Consider the following 6,214-nt stretch of genomic DNA (forward strand, 5'->3'; position numbering starts at 1 on the left):
CTGTCTTTATACGAAAAGTTATATCATTAGAACAAAAATTTTCTGGGGCCCTTCTGACCATCACAAGCGGGATTCTCAGAATCCACTTGGAGAAAGTAAAGAAAAATGACGTAAAATCATCAATTTTTATTTTGATATTCCCCTCTCCATCCATGGGAAAAAGTCTGAAAGGACAAAATTATTAGAAATAAATTAGTTGTTGTTAAAGGTGTTTGATGACTCAGACACTCCTCAATTATTAATCTAAGAGTGAAAGTTGTATCGACACATCCTCTACCATCTAAACCGCTAACACATCCTCTAACACACCCATGCCACCTTAACACATCCTCTACATATAAAACCGCACTATTCCTTTCTTAAAACTTTATCTACATCATTCCTAAGTTTGAAAACTATCATCATACTAAGTAATATGCCAGGCTAACCAGGCCATAAAAACACCATATTTCTACTTGGGACCCTGTCTATTTGCTCCTGTAGTTGTTAGTAAATTCAGTCACTTTTATCTCCGTCAGTCGGTTCTACACGGCATAAACTACTATGACTGATACCCTGCACCTTTTAGTCATAAAATGAGAGACTAGCATTCTATTCTTAATACCTTCCAGGGGCGTAATATGCTATGGGGCAGGGGGCAACTGCCCCTCCCATGCCTAACTTTGCCCCAGACCCCAGTCCTTCCCATCAATGTAAAAATTTAGTTTATTCAATAATCTAAAGACTAAGATAAGCCTGCATATTCAAGTTTCCACAGAGTAATTTTTTTCAGTATATCTTCACCTTTATGGTACTATGGGTCAATTTTCAGTTTTCACTGACATTTTCATGTGATTTGCGAAAATCGGCTTAAACTTTGCCCCCACCCCCCACCAAGATTTTGACGAAATAACTCCACGGATACCTTCCAAACCTAAACGAGACTTATCAGCTTCCGTATTCATCGGCTGGTAGTAACATTTTACAATGTATAATTGGTTTAATTTACAATAAATTTTAAGAAAATAGGTTTTAAGAAAAATAATAATAAATTTAAAAAAAAAAACGGGTTCATGGTACTTCCAGTACTGCCACGAAGTTCAATGACACTTAAATTACCAAGGACATTGAAAATAAAGTCTGATTGGTTGAATTCGTTAAGTTGAAATTTACAGAACCATTTACATCTTAAAAATTCAGGAAAGAATTAGTGTTCATTTTTAATGAAAAAACCTCCGCATGCGGCTTATGGTAGTAGCGGGCCCCAAATTTAGAGAAAAGAACTATCATTTTGTCAACTACCATAGGGAACGCTAAGACAAAGGGGTTTATTGTATCTACAGTTTGACCATAATGAATTTAAAGTGTTAAAATTTCAAGTTTTGTTATTACCGAGTTCATTGCTGCAAATGATGTTTGAAGTTATTATGTTGAGACTATGTGTATACTGTGAACAGTTTCTAGGGTAGTCAGAATCTTGAGAACAACATTTATGTTTCATGCAGTCTCATCAATTTAGGAAAATATAGATGGGAAGGGGGCAGAATATATTTTTGAAAACTTGGAGGGAGTGGTTTTGTTCAGTTTTTCAATAAAAATACCTGAAAGTGGCATTATTCAACGAAAATACAAACAGAATATGCGTTTTTTGAATCTAGGGGAAGGGGGGAGGCTAGTGGGTTCAAACGCCCTTTGTTTCTAATTGACACTACTGGTCTGAAATGCAATGTTTAGAATACAAATTTCAAAACAGTATATAATTACATTTTCTCAAATAAGTGGAATGTAGATGGCAGTTATGTATCTTAGCATCAAAATTTATATTTCAGTATGTCACCTTCATTACACCATTGAATATTCCGATGAATTCAGAAAAGGCTAAGATAAAAATTTGTGACACCAAATACTTTAAAAAGGTGTAGCTTCTCTCTAAAGGTAATATAATGAAGATAAATATATAATATAATAAATATTAAAAAAATATAATAAATGTAATTATATAATAATAAAAAAATATAATAAAACATAACAAAAATATATAAAAATATAATAAATAAAATATAAAATATAGTAAAAGTAATATAATAAAAATAATAATATGATAAAAATAAACATAAATTGTAATGTTTGAGTTTTTACGGGTATAAAGCCGTGTCAAATTTAAATTTTTGGCTTTGTTTTTGTCCTTGGTATTCTACTGAGAAGTATCTGCCTATAACCTATACACACTTTTGGTCTATATTTATGAACATACTAGTTGCGAAATGCCTTGCTGGCTGTGGCTCGATGCTGAACAAACCAAAAGATATTATGTGCATACTACTACAAATGGTACTATTACTACTGCTACAAGAACAGCTGATATTGCTACTACTGAAGGTAAGGATATTAAGGTAATACTAACATGAAGGAAATAAAAAATACTAGTCAAGTAAAAAAAAACTTGACTACAAATTTATCTGGACCTAAACAGATACATTTGCATAGTTTTAATGTTCCGTTATATAAAAAATATAGTATAAAATGTAAAGAAAATATAAAAAGTAAAAAAAATAGTTATAAAAAATAATTATAAAATTTTAAGTTTTCCAAGTGTTGATTCTGACAATAAATAGAGACAGAGAAATAATTAAAATCTTGTTACTTTTCATATATAACTCTTAACCATGTCAGGCGGGCTGCATGCAGTAGCTGCGAAAAGTTGGTTATAATTGAAGTGTACGCTTAGTTTTTGTGGAATTCTAAAATAATCTGCAAGTTGAATATTAAATTAAATAAATTTCAAATAAAATTAAATACATAAAACTAAATAATCTTAAGATAGAATGTAAAGACACCCTATTAAAAACTTTAGTGAGACAGAAAAAAAACCAGATGCGTCGGTGGAACAGCAACTGATATGAAATCCTTTTTCAAGTCATAATTCTTCTCCAGGTCAAGCTTCTCCAGTTGTGATATATGGCCAGGCATCTAGGTTCATGAAAAGCAGATAGCGCCAAAATGCAGTCGAAATTGGTCACAGGGAAGGACTTGAAGGAAATTGCAACTTCCTGAGAGGGAGTAAAGAACGAAGTTTTGAATAAATTGGGTTTGAGAAGACGAATGCGCAGCTGCGTTGGCAGAAGGCGGACTGGTGCTGCAGTGACTTGGTGGTAGTAGTATTAGTGGTATGTCCTCCCGGCGCGAGTCAGTTCCAGCATTGTAAGGTGAACTAAGGATGTTGGAGTGCCTGCAACTGTTTTAAGTCCTAAAATATTTAAGTCTTGGACTATCTGGAACATCCATTTAAAGGAGGGAAGTTAAAGCTGTGGCACGAAATGGTTGGGGTATTGCGGGATACGTCACGGTTGGATTTTTTGTGGTAAAAGTGATCAAATGTTAGATAATAGTTAAAGAAGACAATAAAAAGAATACTAAAGATACTTACTAAGTAACGAAAACCTTAAATAATTATTAGATTAGTTAAGATTATTAATTTTTAGATTATTAAGAGCTCTTGACTAATCGGGAGAAAGGCACAGAATGAAACCCACCTGATAAATTCAATTTTTTTTTTGTACTACTCCCTCCCTCTTGTGGTTGAAGGATCATGGAGAGACTTTAATCACTTACAAGCTGATTAAATACATTGATTGATTGACAGAAAATAAGGGCCTTTGCACAAAAAAACACCCAAAAGACTATTCTACCCACTTAACTGATAGGGCCTTTTCCTCCCTAGGCAGGTCACATTCTGAGCTTTTCCTTATCTGTCTTATCCTTCTACTTCTGTTATAGCGCCGTGGATTTATCCCTACTTGGAACCAGGGGCCGGGACTCATTCAGTATCAGGCAAATATTTTGAAATTAACCAAAGAGGCGTACCTGTTTAGGGGCCACGCAATCCTGTGTGAAGTAAGTGTTTACCGTTAATTAATTAAAAAAAAGATTTTTTCACAAAAGTTTTTCAAAGAAAGTAAAGAGCTTCATTAAGTCAAAAAGAGGAGAAATGAAGTCAAATGATTTTCCAAGCGTAAAACTACCATAAACCACTATCAATAAATAAATGAAACGAAAAACGAACAAAAATTGCAATAAATAGCTGAGTCAAACTCAAAACAAGCAAAAATCAACACGAGCAGTGCGGAAAATCCCCATACCTTCTCAAGATTAGAACATAATTTGTACTCTACTAAAAAAAGACCGTGGATTATCAGTTTAATATACATATACTGATATTTATTCCTTAAAGTTTTAATAATTTTTATTTATTCAAATAAGAAATGTGAAAACATTTAAACTATTTTTTTTTTCAACAAAGTGCTACAAAGCAAAGCAACGTGCTTTCTAAGCCTTTCTTGCAATTATATGAGGGTTACTTACAGGAGAAGACACTGATACACTCCACTCAATATGGCATTATAAATGCTGAGAGAACTGGCTCAACTCTGTTGGTTAGCTCGAGTTCATGGACTCTCATTCTCAATCAGTTTTTTAAAGGAAGGAGTGAAGCTTGGCTATGAATTCTTTTGGATCTACTGATGTTAGGAATTGCCCAAATTCTGTTTTAAATGTCGGCTCCCCGACCGCAGTCTACACGCTTGTTCGCTTAAGAAGCTCCAATGTGCCCATTGTACTGGAGCGCGCATCTCTACTAAAGATAAATCATGTACTGCCCCCTCCCTTAGATGTGGTAACTGCAAGTAAAAATTACCCATCTTACAGCTTGCTTGTCCTGTTTTGCAAGAGAGACTCAAAAAGATCCAGAATCCACGTCAATGATTTTTCAGTGCTCTGTGATATCAAACAGTTCGTGGTAACGAACTGTAGTAAGGAGCGACCCGGCTCAACAGAAACCAAAACTCTAAAAAATGGAATTTTGATACCAATAGCTACATCAAAAGAATCTCATTTTAATGCTGATTTTAAATATATAAGTTTCATCAGGTTTAGTCTTACGCATCAAAAGTTACGAGCCTGAGAAAATTTGCGTTATTTTAGAAAATAGGGGGGAACACCCCCTAAAAGTCATAGAATCTTAAGTTAGAGTAAGAAGTAAGTTTTTTACTGTTTTAAAAAGAAGAGTTGAGAGAAAGAGTCAAACTTTAGCGTAAAGAGCGGGGCGTTGATGAGGAAGCAGCCCCTTTCATATACGAAGTAATTTCTGTTCGTTTTAAGTTTTAATGTCGCTCCTTACTTTCAGTTGAAAAAACTTGTTTTTTTTATTTAATCTTACAAATAAACGGAACTAAGGACAGAAACAATTTCATTGATTAACTATGCGCTAAGTACGATCTAGTTTGTTTACATTTTGACAACATTTGTTTGTTTTGACATTTGTTTACATTTTCGCATTTTGACAACCACTAGCCTTAATTTTCTGCACCGAAGTCCAAATCACATAGCATTTTTAACCGCTGCCAGGGTAACTGGTCCCCTTCGTCAGGGGATCTGCCATGGAGCTTTAATTGTAATGCATATTTTCCCGCCCGTGTCCTTTATCATCATGATGAATTATTATTAGCGATCAGTGTTGAATCAACTATTCTGATTAACTCGTATTTCCCATGTAATAAGATATCTATTCGCTCTATTACAATTATTGCAAAGGCTTGTGCTTCTCTGTGGAATTTAAGTGACCAACAAAAAATGCTTTATTAAGATTTCCTTGGTATTAGAACAAAAATTTGCTTCTTCCAATTTTATTTTCCATTTATTTTTGTTTAGTAATCTTTAGATTTTTTTAGTCCTTTTTAGTTTTTTGTTTGGTTTTGTTTTATTTTAGCTTTATTTGACTGGAGTCAGTTTATTTTTTGCTCAGTGATGATCTCTTTCTTCTCTCTGAGTGTTTAAATGACGCTTATGCATGGTCATATCCAGGTTTTTTTTCGGGGATGTTTTGTACAAGGATTTTTTCGGGGGGGGGGGGGGGCGAGTTGCACAAAATACCCTGAAAAATGCATAGATAGTTTGTTTATAAACATTTTTGTTACGTTTTTACATGTTTCAGGGGGGAGGGGGCAAACATTTCCAGAGGGGTCCAACCCTCTACTCCCCTCCCGCTGGATACGGCCTTCCATGCATTTCCTCCCTCTTTTTTAGAGACGAAAAGTAAATAAAGGCAGTAAACTTCTGGACAAGTCGGACTTTAGTGATGTCATTCTGAATCCTTTTGAGACATTTCTAAAGACCACATGACGGGATTTTTATATTGAGAGATAGCAGGTTTAGTATTTCGACTCTTATTTTTTGTTTT

The sequence above is a fragment of the Artemia franciscana genome, chromosome 9 (genome assembly GCF_032884065.1).
Source record: "Artemia franciscana chromosome 9, ASM3288406v1, whole genome shotgun sequence".
In the NCBI taxonomy this organism is placed as follows: domain Eukaryota; kingdom Metazoa; phylum Arthropoda; class Branchiopoda; order Anostraca; family Artemiidae; genus Artemia; species Artemia franciscana.